Here is a 14,995-nt window from a genome sequence, read left to right on the forward strand (position 1 = left end):
TATATTAAAAAAATTTCAAATGAAGTATAATTCAATAAAATATTAAGATTAAATATTTTGGCAATCAAAATATTCTAAGATAGTTTACCAGAGCTGCAAAAACTAAAAATTTTAAAAATCATGCAAAAGAATGTGTCAATAGACACTTGAACCATGGGAAATAGTAAACCTCTGCCCACTAGAGAAACATTCATAAGTTTAGAGCTTATTTACCTAGTTTAATGATTTCCCAGTCATCAAAGAGCACTGGAGTCTTCTTAATTATAAATATTAAGGTGTACAATAATCCTCTTATGGGCAAAAAGACATAGTTCATTCCTCTTTCAACAGGAACATTTACTTGTTAAATTTCTGACAAATTGTAAAGCATGATCGCTATTTCTTTCACTATCACTAAGAAAGGCATTTCTGGTCATTCAGTGATCATGATGAAATACCTGAATTTTCACAGAATATTTCTTTTTACTTTTTTTAAATTCACATTTCACAACCAGACAAAATATTTCACAAGTTAAAGTAGTTTGAATTTTTCTACCAGTCACATATAAATGTATCCATCTCGTTTTTTAAAAAAAAGTAGCAACTATATTCCAACTTGTACTTTAAGTGGTAATCCAATCATGATGTGGCTATCATTGTTACTAGTAAAATGCATGCAATGCAAAAACATTTAATCAACTCAAATACAGCATGAGGGTGTGCACTAACTAAACTGTGTGTTTGAAACAGATACTGGTAAGAATAAAACCTGCTGTTGAAACTTAGCTCCCAAGTAGGTATCTTCACCAAACTTCTCTATAGGTTAGAAGATGCTAACTTATTATTTTCTTAAAATACTCAATTCACAAAAGTGATTAAGTCTATTTTTTTGTATCAACTGGTCATCACAGAAGCACATATTTACAAAATTTTCTGATTTAGACTGTGATTATTAAACAAGAATCTCCAAATATGAAACAACACATGATACTTGAAATCTTAGGTTTACTTCAAACTTCCTAAAGCAAGCACCACATTTTAATAAACTGAAGAAACAGCTGACCTTACCTTACTGTGCTCGACTATAAATTCAGATAAACTTTGCAAGATTTTAATGCATTAAAATGTGGTTCAAAGTTTACACTGAAAAAAGCAGTGAGCTGGAATTTTAAATAGAACCCTAGAAACTGAGTTCAGTTTTAAATTTTTCCAAAATAACAAATGCACACATACTGAAGCAAGAATAAATATACGACCTTTCTGTTACAAGAGGAAACTTCTCTGGCTCCGTTTGGTCTGCGAATGACTGCAGTAGCCACAGCTGTAACTGGCTCCAGGAAGGGAGCACAACAGAAAGCAGCGTTGGCAGGAGCAGCTCCAAGGAGCAGGCAGGACAGACTGAATGACAGCACATGCAGATTGCTTTGAATTAGGCATGTTAGGGGCTGGAACTTTTGGTGTTTGCTCTCCGATAGGACAGGAGAGTTTTTCTTCTACTTAACCCCTCGGGGCAAGGTCTTAATAATGGTAACAGCTGGCATACAGAGGGACTTGATCTGAGCTCGAGGTCAGCAAGCCAGGATATGAAGGTGACATGTAATTTCTAGACTTTTCCTGCTTCTACAGGGAAATAGCACCAAGGACTGTTTTTAGTTATAACTTCCTTTGATCTTTTGGATTTAAAGTTACTTAGTAGATTAAAGCCACGTTAGGTGATATTATTTGCTTGCTTAGCCAACTTAAGTGTTACAGATTCAGTTTTCTGACACATAGGGCTACTACATTTAAACTAACACAAATAAACACCAATCCGTGTTTATTTCCAAGTTCCGGGGATTCTTGTGTTCTTTCACAAATGGCTCTCGAGACTCTGCTTTTAGGATAGAAAGTTCGTAGTTTTAAAAGAGGCAGAGCGGTCTTTTTTAAAGAGGAAAGTATTAGTCAAAACAATTGTGTTTTTCTTCAATTTTCCTAAACAAAAACAGCAGTTTGTTAAACGGATCCAACACTACTTTTTATAAATGGATGGCCCTGATGATGCCAGCATTTAAGATTCTATAATCACAACATAAAAACCTCGTAAATACCTACAAACAAATGCTTTACAAATGGCATCCCATAGAAAGTAAGTGATAATTTATTAAAACCATGAAATCTAACTTTTCATGACTTTTTCCTTTTTCTCCTGTGGTACTGGGATTGAATCCAGGGTCTCTAGCATGCTAGGCAAGTTCTCTACACTGAGCTACATCACCAGTCTTTTTTCTTTCTTTCTTTCTTTCTTTCTTTCTTTCTTTCTTTCTTTCTTTCTTTCTTTCTTTTTTTTTTTCTTTTTTTAAGTTTTCTTTGAAACAGGGTCTTGTTGAATTGCTCAGGCAGGCCTCAAACTTGCGATTCTCCTGCTTCAGCCTCCTGAATAGCTGGGATTATAGGTTTCTGCCATCACACCAGACTTCTTCATGATTTTGATAATAAAAATGCGTAAACAATTCTCCTACCATTAATTAGTTAATTACATAAAAAGAATGCACTTTCAAAAACTTCAAAAGCACAAATGAAAAATAGATAAAATAAAACTTAATCAAAATAAATTTTATATCAAAGAACATTATAAAAAAGTGAAAAAAATCACAGAATGGGAAAAAATATTTTCATATCATATATTTAAGTATCTAATATCCAGAATATGTGTTTTTTTAAAAAAAAACTCCCTATAATTCAACACTAAATCCAATTTGAGAGAAATTTTTGAACACATATTTCTCCAAAGATATGCAAATGAGCAACAGACCCCTGGAAAGATGCTCAACATAATGAGTGATTTAAGGAAATACAAATCAAAATCACAATGAGTCACCAATTCATATCCCCAAGCATAGCCATAATAAAGGAAAACCAAAACCAAAACCAAAAACTAACAAGTACTGTCAAGGATATGGAGAAACTGGAACCCTAATACACTGCTGATGCTAATGTAAAACGTTATGTAGCCATTGTGAAAAAAAGTTTGGAAGTTACTCAAAAATTAAACACAGAATTAGCCTCTACCTAGCAATTCCACTACTAGGTACAGTTGATCCTCAGTATTTGCAGATTTCATATTTGCAAATTTTCCCATTCCCTATAATTTATTTGTAATCATAAAATAATCTTTGGGTTACTTTCACACTTATTTCGACAAGCTGATGTGCAGAGTGGTGAAAAATTTGAGTTGCTGGATGCACACATTCCCACTGGAGGTCAAATAAGACAACACTCTCCTGTTTGGCTCTCATATAGTAAACAAGTACCCCTTTTGTGGTCCATTTAGCACCATATTTTTTCACTTTGTATGTCTTTTTGTTGTTGTTTTCACAGTAGTGCTGGAGAAGGAGAACATGAGATAAGTTCTCTGCTACTGAGCTAAACCCGGAACCTCTACATTTTTTGTTCTTTTTAATGGTGATTTTAACTGTTCTTCAATGGCTCCCAAGCAAAGTGCTGAAGTACTACACAGTGTTTCTAAGTGCAAGAAGGCTATGATGTGCCTTTCAGAGGAAAATACAAAATAAACTTTGTTCAGGCATCAGTTATAGTGCTGTTAAATGTTGGGTTCAATGTAAATAAATCAACAATGTATATTAGATAGGGTGTCTTTAAACAAAATCACACAAATGGCAATATTGTGTATTGATCAACTGATGAAAATACAACCAGAGGCTCAAAGGAATCTAATCCTACATTTATCCTAGAAGAAATGATTCTGTATTTGTTGATTCAGCCTTTTCAGTGACTTTATGGATGTAACTACTACAAATAGTGAAAATTGAGTCTATATACCCAAGAGAATTGAAAACATATGTTCATACAAAAACTTGCACACAAATGTTCACAGCAGATTTATAATAGCCAAAAAGTAGAAACGACATAAATATCCATCAACTCATCAATGAATTAACAAAATTTGGTATCTGTACAATGCAATACTATTCAGTCATAAAAACAAAGCACTGGTACATGTTACAACATGGATGAACCCTGAAAACATTATCCTGAGAGCAAGAAACAAAAAGCCACATGTTGTTTGATTCCATTTATATAAAATATGCAGAACAGGCAAATTCATTGAGACAAAAAGTATATTAGTAATTGCCAGAAGCTGTGGGTAGGGACAGGGGATGCAGACCGACTGCCAATAGGTGTTTCTTTTGGACTGATGAAAATGTTCCAGAATTAGGTGGTGGTAATGATTGCATAATCTTGTGAATATGCTAAAAACTGTTGAATTGAATGTACCTAAAATGGTGAACTTTTTGGTATGTAAATTATAGCTCAATAAAAAATTTAAAAAGGTATAAAGTTCTACAACCAGTGGTTCTCAACTTGAGTGTATATCATAATTCCCTAAAGGGCCATGGGAAGACTGAATCCTGGGTACCTCTGGGTACCATCACCCCGAATTCTGATGCTGAAGGTGTGGGGTGGAGCTTAGGAATTTGCTTTTCTAGTAAGTCCTCAGATGATGCTGTACTACACTTTGAGAATGCTGTATTAAAGACCATGTCTGAGTTCCTCAAGTGTGGGAAAAAGAACTTTCATTTCTTTATCTCCTCAATATACCTAAAACAGAGCCAGTCTTAGGGAAGAAAAAAGAAGTGGGAGGAAATGAAAAGAAGAAATATTTACTGGAGTAAAAATGTAATGATGTCAGTCCCTGAAATCTTAGAGTGTGATGATTTCATGTCATATATATGCCAAATGCTTTAAGATCTAAAAATCCCCAAGACAAAAAGGAATTAAAGAATTAAAATGAAAATGAAGGTATTTTAATGTTCCCTGGTTTAGTTTGTGAAGGCAGCTTTCATTTCACTGCATTTGTCCTTACAAGAAAGAAAACCTTGCAAAGATTCTAGATTGTTGATTCCACAAATTACTGAAAAAAACTCCCTAATTAGTTAAGGTATAATACAAATGAAAGACCTGAACTCTCCACCTCATAAACTTGCAAATCTTTATTTACATTTTTAGCAAAGTTAACTGATTTCTACATATAATCACTTGATTTAAAACATGAGGTCCATGTAAAAGTAGACAATTTAAAGTACTCTTCTGGTATTTTTACATGTGTACATTATTACTTTATGATAATGTTTATTTCTAATCACTTCAATATGTCTCTCAATATATTAGTCAGAGTGAAGAGTGTGAGTGAGCCTACAAAGTTCTAAAATTCTCTGAAAACAATGTTCTTTTTTTTCCCCTTCCTCAGATCGTATAACTTAGGTGTCTTTCTTCATTATTACAAAGATAAAGAGTAAGGGGTAGGGAGAATAGGATTGGTAGGACAGGCACATTTGGTACAAAAACAGCTGCTGATTAACAAACTCTTTCCAAGCTGAACCTAGCCCAAATTTCAATTCCAGGTTTTGTTAGGGTTATTAGCATTTAGAAGTTCTGTCTATTTATTTATTTTCTTAGTGTTAAATGTCAAAACAGTTATGGACAAGTAAACTTGATCTAAAACAGACAGAAGATGAATGCTTCAGCAAGACTTCTTCTTTCAGCAGGGTCAAGTCAATTGTTCAGTAATTTGGAAGTAGAAGTTCAGAAAAACTAACACAGGAAAGTGTGGGGAGTCCTCTCTGCCACATCCTACATGAAGGAGAAAAGGGATAATTGCTGGAGGAGGGTGTGGTGGTTTTTCTAGCTATTACCCAAAAAACTTATCTACTCAATAAACATACAAGAGCCAATATCTTTTCACATGAGAGGAGGTGTGACAGGTCCGGCCATACTAATCCTGGCCTCTTACAACATGGAGTCACCCAACTCTCCTTCTTTTATAATATACAGGTAAAGGGGGCAAGGACCGGGAGGAGCTTCTTCTGTGATAGGATAGGATGGAGTTAGGGAAGCCATTCTCTTAGGGGAAAATTCCAGAAAGAGACAGGGAACCACTCCCATGCAGTGCCACATGCTTCCCAGCAGTTCCTAGAAGCCAGGTCTCTGTCTTCCATGGCTCAAACTAGTATGACTCTGCTAAATAAGGACAACTTCCCACAGGAAAGTTCTACAGACAATATCCTATATTGTATTTTGATGTTTCTGAATAACATATGATTAGATACCCACCCTCAAACAACTCAGACCAGAACATGATGTTGCTCAAGTCATAGCCCAGAACAGGAAATCAATCCAATCTCAGCTCTACCACTCACTGGCTATGTAACTTAGAACTAGTCACTTAATCTGGAGGTTACACACATCTGTCTAAAAAATCCAAGCACTAGAAAAGATGATCTCACAGGCTCTGCATTCAATTTTTATGAATTTTGAATGTCACTACAAATATATAAAACAAACCCAAGATCTACTATTGAAATTTGGATTAAGAAAAGACTATACATTCAAAGTTAACAAATTTGGAGCAAAAACCATTCTGCAAGTAACCTGGAGCAAAACCAAAATAATCATGTGGTGCTGAATTCCTTCCCCCGAATTTGGAAATATGTGCATCAGTCTTATATATGCCTCTCATCTGACAACTGACAATTCCTAATCTTATTGCTTCTTTCTTTTCCCATTTCCTGTTGAAAATTCTACCTCCAAAATATACAATTCAGGTCACTTTATTATAGGCTTCACATTAGAATTCAGGTGAACATTTTCTCACACAAAGCATAGTGTTACGTGGCTCAGAATTGATAGTTTTATATCAAAAACAAGCTGAATCATTTCAGCCATAACAAAATAGTGAGATTATAGATAGATCATATAAGAATATAATCTTGTGATGCATGAGGATTTGAAAACAAAGCACAATGTATTCACAGGCTCTGAAGAGTCTCCAAAATATTTTTGGTTTGCAATATAGGATTTCAAAATGTGATTTTTACTTTTACAATAGAAATTTTTGGCAGAAGATCTAAAATGAAGACCACTATGGCTTGACTCTAATCTAATTAGAGCATTCTTCTAATGGTTTTGGTTGTAGTTTGTTACCAAATTAAACTGAATCTAAATGAATGTGGTATACATATATACAGAAGGGTTATGAGTAGTAAACCAAAATTTTCCATAAGATAGACTTTGAATATTTATAGGCAGTTACATTTACTTTCCTTATGTCATGAAATAAAAATACATGTACGTTAATTTTCCAAAAGTTAGACTTTAGAGGAAAATAAATGTGTCATCTGCATTCAAACACCTGTCATCGTTGCTAAAGGCTTAGATTAAGTACTACTATGTCACATCACATTCTCTGATACAAAATGAAGTTGTATAAAAAAAAAGAAATAAAATTCAAATCCCTTTTATTCATTTATGCTTTTTGTAATATGTGGTAATATTATTTTTGGCAAGGAAGGAAACTCTAAGACAGAAGACATAGAGCAAGGTATTTCATGAATGCAGAGGGAGGTGTTTTATATGTTGAAAACACATACATTAGTTATCGAGAAGTTCAAATAGTTCAAAATTATGAATGTCATGCTAGGTCCAACTTCAGAAATTTGTTTATATGAAATAAAATTCCATGAGGTGGCTATAAAAAGATAAGAACTGAAATAATAACAAATGGGAAAGGAACAAGGATATTCACATCAAAATTTAAGAATATGAGAAATACACTAGAATATTTTACTTGAGCATTTTTAAAAACTCTAAAATATCCCAGCATAGCAGTGTTAGCCTCAAAATACAGGCCTCACTAAAAAAAAAAAAAAAAAAAAAAACACACACACATTTCTAAATGGAATAGGAACTAGGAACTAGGAACTAGGAACTAGGATTAACTAGGATTAAGTCCCATTAAGCAAAAGGATATCGGAATAAATTTAAAGGCAACATGTTACAAAGCTCAGAAATTCCACTTCAGAAATGCTTCTTCAAAAACACTGAAATGGAACCAGGCACGATGGTGCATGCCAACAGACCCAGCTACTTTGGAGGATGAGGCAGGAGGATTACTTGAGCCCAGGAGTTCAAGACCAACCTGGGGAACATAGTAAGACCCTGTCTCAAAAAATAAAACACCATAGAAACAAAACCCATCGCAGTGACTGGCCTTCAAAACCAGGGCATCTTTGGAATTTTCACTGAAAACCCAAAGGTGATAGTCTAGGCAAGTCCTAGTTGACATTACCATGCATGAATAGTAGATGTTTTGGGGGCATCTGCCAGAATGTACCTGGTAAATGCTTCAGCCCCAGTGTTATGAAGTATGGACATGACAAAGCAGCTATTCTTATGACCATATCAAGCCACTGTACACGTACCATGATATGATACATGTCTTTCAGGCATCCCCCAAAAGACTCAGAATGCTATAAGCAGGGCAAAATAGAACCTCTAGAAGTCATTCAAAGAAACCTTAACCTTAAACATCTTTGGAGAAGAAAATGTCACAGATTTCTTTGTTAATATACTGCAAGCACTACTCAAATAACCTCAGACTGTAATATTTCTGACAAAAAATACAGAAGGAAATATTTGAGGTGAATTTAAATATCTATATTCCTTTATAACAAAACTCACGACATAATCTTATAATGAAAGTTACCATGACAAGGGTAACAAGCATTGGTTCAGGCACTGAATGTAAAAACAGCAAAGATATAAGCATTCTGATACTTTGATTACAAAGCCACAACAACAAAAAATAATCTTACATTACTGGTAGCAAGAAAGTACTTAATATACTATGGAGATCATTGTATCAGAATTCTGAGTAATATTAGCAAATATGATACCACCAAGATGATCTTTGTCTTAAAAAAAAAAAAGAAAAGTGACATTTATCACAATACTGTTAGTAATATTCAGTATTTGTACTTTGCAGAGGTTTGTCACTGACAATACCTTAAAATGAAAGATGAAAAAAAAATGTTGAGGAGCCACAGAAATGAAATAAGGAAGTTCTTTGTTTTGTTTCTAAGTTAAGATATTTGCCTTGTTGAGTCAACCAACTGTATTTGCTTTCCTGTATATTTCAGTCAGTGACCAAGAATTCCTGAGTATGTACTCTAGTTAATATTCTCAAGTCACATTCCATTATGCATTACACAGCCCTCAATCACTGGGAAGGAACATTATGCATCCCCCCCTTCCCATCCCTATGGGATATTAGGCAATGCAGTATCCATTCCTTCTTCTACCAAGTGCAATGCTTTAGTAATACACATCCACACCCTGCTGGTTTTGCAAGCAGTCATATCCAGCCTCTAGGATCAAGCTCAGATCCCCTTATAGAAAGAAGTGGAAGCTCAGATCCCCTTATAGAAACAAGTGGAATTGTCACAAATCTCTAAAATAATTCCTAATCTTGTATAAAGCTAAGAATGTGCTTTATACTTACATCAGAGAAGTGTAACTTTTAGGAACAATTGTTTTTCACAATGTCTGATTATACTTGCAATGATGGTTACTGCATTAGCCTGCTTTCTGTCATTAAAACAAATACCTGAGATAACCAACTTACACAGAGAAAAGGTTTATTTTGACTCAGAGTTTGGGAGGTTTTAGTCCATTATCAATTGGCCCTGCCTCTTTTGGACCTGTGATGAGATGGCATACAGGGCAGACTATGTGACAAAACTGCTCACTTCATGACAGGAGAGCAAAAGAGGAAGAGGAAAGGCCTGGGGTCCCACTACCCCTGCAAGGATATGTCCCAATGACCTGCAGAACTCCTGTTAGTCCTGTCACTTAAAGGTTCAACCAATTCCCAATAATACAAAGCTGGGGACCATCCCTCAAAGTGCACAAGCCTTTGGGGAATGCTTAAGATCCAAACTAGAATAGTCATTTTTGATAGGAGTAAACTGACAGAAAACCAATCAGAGACAGTATTCAGGACAACTGAACTCAGATTTTAGAAGGTCAATATAGGAAAGATGCTCAGTCTTTGTACTATGATCTCAACTTCTTTACATCTTGTGATACTGTCAAAAACTAAATTTTGTATAATTTCTCATCACACTTCTTAGTAGGGGAGGATCTGGTATTCATGACTAATTGTATCTGTAGTGTCTATTATCACAGTGATAAATGACTCTGCACCCTTTTCAAGAGGGTAAATGAAAAGAAAGAGGGAAGTGAGAAGAATGAAATAGGAGTTAAGGTCCTGGTGCCTGCATCATCTTGTTTCTGAAAGCAAAAGTCCTTGAGTTGTTCCAGAGAAAACTAGCAAGCCAAATTAATAATAATGTACAGATCTCACTAGGTTACAAGAAAAAAATTTGTTCTGATCCCAACTTCAAAGCATAAAATGAATATCCCTTCAGTGTAATATATTTTCCAAGCAATTAAATCTGAGTCTCTAGTAATACACATAAATTTCTGGATTTTGGTAATATATTTGAAAAGTTCAAATAAGCAGTTTGCACAAATCCCCTAAACATAGCTTCTATTTTTTAAAAGTTCCTTTTAAAAACTTAAATCTTCGTCCCTTTGATCAAGACTAACTTCAAATACAGGAGGAAGGAATTTTAAACAACCCAAAGATTTTAATGATATCCTTCAGATCACCAGGCATCAGAGAAAACTTACGTAAGTCTAGGTAAGAAAAAGACTATTATGGTTTGGATATGAGGTATACCCTTAAAAGTTGATGTGTTAATACAGGAATTTCAGAGGTGACATCATTAGATTATGAGAGCTGTAACCTCATCAGTGAATTAATCCAGCTGATGGATTAATAATCTGAATAGACTACTGGGTGGTAACTGCAGACCAGAAGGAGATGCGGCTGGAACAAGCAGGTCACTGAGATATGCCCTTGGGGATTACATTTCGTCTTTGGTTTCTTCTGTAGGTGCTCAAGTACTCTTTCTCTGCTTCCTAGCTGCCAAGAGGTGAGCAGCTTTCTTCCCCCATGCCCTTCTACCACGATGCTCTGGACCTTTGAAATCTCTGAAACAGTGAGCCCCAAATAAACTTTTCCTCCCCTAAGTTGTTCTTGCTAGGTATTCTGATCACAATGATGAAAAGCTGACTAACACAAATACATAAAAGTATTAGTCATATAAGTAGATCTTACTTATCCAATTTTTTGTCATTGTTGTTTAGAACGTATTTGAAAACAATAAAGTATTTTCACTCTGCAGTACAAATTCAGAACTAAAACAAGTCATCCCCATTTGGACCTAAAGTGTATCAAACAAAGACTTTGAATCACAAATTTGTACAGAAACAAAGAGTATTTGAAACTCAGATTTTATAAAAGTTATCCCTCAAATAAATGCTAATTAGAGATTCCTATTTATTTATTTACTTATTTCGCAGTGCTGGGGATCAAACCCAGGGTCTCATGTGTATTAGGCAAGTGCTCTACTACTGAGATAAACCTACAACCTACCTATTTTGTTTTTTACCTACTCCTTCACTTAAGCTAATAGCTTGTGACTTTATTTATTTTTTAAGACTAAAAGTTAAACAGTAAAAGCAGGAAGAAAAGAAAAAGGAAAGTGAAGGATGTTCATTAAGGACAATATCTTATTGTTAAGCGAGTAAAAGAATAATTATAAAAGAAAGTAATTCAAATAATTTAAACACCTTATAGATCAACTTCTTTTTCAAATAAACTCTTAACTTGGAAGTTCATATTTTAGATAATGTGGGTCTAATACTAACATCTCTATTGATACATATATACTAGTATTTTGATAGATAAAAGCTAATTACCTTAGCCATGAAAAATAAAACTCAGCTTATCATTTGTTTCATTCTTTAATATTCTATAAAATAATTTAGTCTTAACTTTATATTTCATTTCCAACTATTTCACAGGGAAACCTTTTAAGAGTGCACAAGTGACTAACAAGTACGGAAGTGGGGTGGAGGCTGTACTTCTCATATCAAAATAAATCCTTTTAATGAATTAAGTTCCAATCACTTTTTTTCTCTGTGTTCAAGACTTTAAAGAACAATCAGAAGTCTTTTTGAGTACTGGTTATTTTTATCATTCCTGTTATAACTAGTGAGTCCAACAGGTTGAGAGTCACACAAATTGTCTCACGTCCCTAGATCATATCATTGTATATGGCAACTCGGCTTTATTCTTGCTCCCACTATATCATTTGTCAATACTCAGACATGAAAGCACATCCAAACCATGCTATTTTTCTAGCCCACATTCTTTAGAAATCTCAAATAGCCAAATAAGTTCAACAAAAGTTTACTAAAGCTTAAGGATATACTGTGATTCACTTTGTTTTTCTGCTAATAAGCCCTGAGAATAAATTAAAGTTAAAAGGAACATTTTGATTAATTCATGAGTCAATTCCACATAATTGACCTCTAAGAAAAAGAGTTCAACATACCAGAAAACCAAGGCACACAGGAATAGAGAAAAGACTAATGGGAAAGGAAGTAACAGAAAGCAAATGGCAAAGGGGATATTGGAAATGGAAAAAGGCCACAAGTAGTACCAAGATGACAAATGTTATGACACACACATCGAATAATGAGGAAGAAAAGAAGCAAAGCAGAAACCAGGGAAATCTAAGGAAAAACCAGAAACTGAGGGAGAAGGCAAAATATGACACTGAGTACAGGCAAATCAGAAGAAAAAGCAGGTGGTTCATGCTATACTTTAATGCAGAGCAGTAATCTAGCTTCTAAAGCAATTTGTTAGGAGAATAAAAAAAAACACAAATGAAGAAAACTGAAATACTACATACAACTATGGATTAATTAATTGTAGAATGAACCCCTCTTGCAAACTATGGTAATTCCTGAAGTGTCAATGTGTGTGTGTGTGTGTACTTGGCAGTGCTGGTGATTAAACCATGGGCCTTGTGCCTGCTTTAGAAAGCACAGGCTCTACTACTGAACTATACCCTTCCCCAAATTTTTTTTTTTTCTTATAACCACAAAACATCCACTTAACTTCTGGACACACACAGCTTCATTAAAGCAAATTAATAAAGTTAAAACAAAACAAAACAAAATCCAGGGCAGTGCTGGGGATCCCAGAGATAAACTTCAGATTACTCTGGCCTATGGACACATCACATGAGTGTTGGCTGTTGCCACTATGTACCTTTTCCTTGCTACTCTTTTGAGCCTGAACTGCCACCTCACTTCCTCATTAAAATAATCTGTTAAAAGGAATTAAAAAAATACCAGAAGGCACCCCTCCTTTAAGAGCACCCCCTTGCTCTACACAGTCTTACACTTGAAATACAGTAAATCCCAAATTTTCCCCATCCTCTTTGAGGGATTCCTTTGTCTCGTAGGTAATCCAAATTGTTAGCAGAAATAGGCTTCGGTTTATAGAAGATTCTCTTCTACTATGCTATCATTAGTTTATGCTAATGACTAATCAGTCTTTTTTTTTTTTTTTTTTTTTGTTCTGAGGACCAATGAAGGGACAAAGTGGGGGAAAAAAAGTCTTAAACAGAGTTAATTTAAGACAAGCGGATGACTGAGTCAAATAATCTGAACTAATCATATTAGGAAAAGAAAAAAAAGAAAGAAAACAACTTGAGAAGGCAGCATGTTTTACCAAAAAAAAAAAAAGCTCCACAATGAATTACTTTTAACTTCTTAAAGAAATGTATGTTGCTCATTTAGAGAAGACAAATTACCAGAGTTTGCCTACAAGGGAAAAAAATGATCAACTAAAAATGGTGCCATTTCATTTCTCTCAATGTAGATACTATAGTGCCTACAAGAAGGGTTCCAAAGGTTCAAAAACCTCAAGAGGCTTTACAGAAACTCTCAAATCTGGCCAAACTGCCCTCAAAGTGCATCTTGAACTCTATTACCCCTAGCAATTTGCTCACACTGACATTTTTTTTATTCAACAATCTCCTATGAGAATGCAAAGTTGAATCCTAAATATTTCTTCAAAGTAGAGCTTCATGTCCTTCTCTCTTTAAATTTAGACTACTATGACTCACAGAGATCATTGCCTCTTGATTCCCTAACAACTGGACCCTATACCATGTATTGCATATTTGTAGTAGTTTAAGGATTTGTAGTTTTATAGTTGAAATAAATTAATGCTATAGTGTAAAGTATGTTCATAATTCTCAAAGGCAAATAATGACTACCATACCTGTGACATATTTATTCAATTTTGGTGTTGTTTTCTAATTTCACCAAGGTTATTCTCTTGGATAACTTTTCTTCTTGTTGACTGCATCTTTCAGTATTTCTTTGGGGGGTATGGCAAACACTCTTATTTTATGTATTTGGAAATTTCTTCTTTTTACTCTCATTTTTGAATACGAGTTTAGCAGGGTGATTTCAGGGATATTACAGAGGCAGCAGATGATGTACACAGTTTCTGGTCACTAAACTGCTTTTATTCTGCTTAGTGTCCCCTTAGTTCACATCCAATAACAATATAGCCTCAAGAAGAGCTGGTAGCTAATTTCTTAACCTCCATTAACAATGGTGGAAATCAGGCTGAGTAAAGGGTTCCTCATTTCCACTCCTTCCTTCAAACACTGAGCCTGGCTCCATCCCCCTGTCTCCTGTGAAGTAGCTGAGGAGTAGCTGAGCAACTTTCTGCTTTCAGGTCAGGAGTTTGGCAGGCTCACAGTTCCAGGCCTATTTACTACTCTCCCTTTTTTTGATCACTTCCAAGTCCTCTGAGATGTTTGTCTTGATTCTGAGGCTGGCCATATCATTTTAGTTTTCTCTTTTTACATTGTCTCATTGCTGTACGGGGATCATGTTGAAACAAGACTTTTTTGGAGCCATCCTAATTAGAATGCTCTTGTATCTCTTCTTTATGCCTAACCGTGCCTAGCATGGTGGCTACTACATAATAAGTTCTTGATAAATAATATTAACATGGTAAGTGTCAATAAATAAGCACATATGAAAACATGTCAAAAGAACCCAAATAACAAGAGAATTATCATATTCATAAACAATCCTAGTGGTATACAGGTGTTATTTGCTTTGATTAAAAACAGCCAATATATTAGTCACATTAATATAATAATTAACTGGGCAATTCATAATGAGTCTGAAACAATTAAAATTTTAAGAAACCCAGTGAGCAAAGACATAGAAATCA

General features: G+C 34.7%; 1 protein-coding gene across 3 annotated transcripts in view; it reads right to left on the minus strand.

Moving 5' to 3' along the window:
* The window catches only part of DISP1 (dispatched RND transporter family member 1), a 184,343-nt gene that overhangs the window by 69,395 nt on the left and 99,953 nt on the right, over nucleotides 1-14,995 (minus strand). Inside the window, exon 1 of one of the 3 annotated variants that reach the window (XM_079108114.1) lies at nucleotides 1,236-1,384. The exons of the other annotated variants lie outside the window; for them this stretch is intronic. The gene's annotated coding sequence lies outside the window, so the exon portion shown is untranslated. Of the gene's footprint in view, nucleotides 1-1,235; nucleotides 1,385-14,995 lie in introns of those variants that run through there. 3 annotated transcript variants of the gene reach the window in all.

This window comes from Sciurus vulgaris, assembly GCF_902686455.1.
Source record: "Sciurus vulgaris genome assembly, chromosome: 12".
Lineage (NCBI taxonomy): Eukaryota > Metazoa > Chordata > Mammalia > Rodentia > Sciuridae > Sciurus > Sciurus vulgaris.